Consider the following 583-nt stretch of genomic DNA (forward strand, 5'->3'; position numbering starts at 1 on the left):
TGTTCGTCTCCATCTCTTCTCTAAATCTTCTGGAGATGGACTTGATGGTACCTTATCTATAGGTTAATGCTCTCTTGCCATTCAGGTTTGAAAATCTCCTTGCGTATTATGACATTATGTACAACACCTGAGCATTATGTTAATCTTTTAGAGCAGTACTGTCCAACTGGCGGCCTGCGGGCCCCCCACCTGTCTGGCTGCTTTGATGGCTTACTCTTGTGTAAGATCAAAGTGGTATCAGTACTGTGATTAACTGCCCCCCTGCATGGTTCTCACCTCAGATTCAGGCTGTAATCCCCCTGTATTGTTTAAATATGTAATCCCCTGTGTTGTTCACACTTTTTAATCTCTGCATTGTTCATCCCCTGTGTTGTTCACACTTTTTAATCTCTGCATTGTTCACCCCCTGCAGTGTTCACACCTCAGGCTCAGGCTGTAATCACTCCCATTGTTCACCTGTTCACACCTCAGGAGCAGTAGAAACCCACAAATAATCCCTGCACACTACAAAAAAGAACATATACTGAGGTGGTACTTCAATTAAAAAGTTTTTAAATATATAGTTATTGTGCAGACTGTAGGA

This window comes from Xenopus tropicalis, chromosome 8 (genome assembly GCF_000004195.4).
Source record: "Xenopus tropicalis strain Nigerian chromosome 8, UCB_Xtro_10.0, whole genome shotgun sequence".
In the NCBI taxonomy this organism is placed as follows: Eukaryota; Metazoa; Chordata; class Amphibia; order Anura; family Pipidae; genus Xenopus; species Xenopus tropicalis.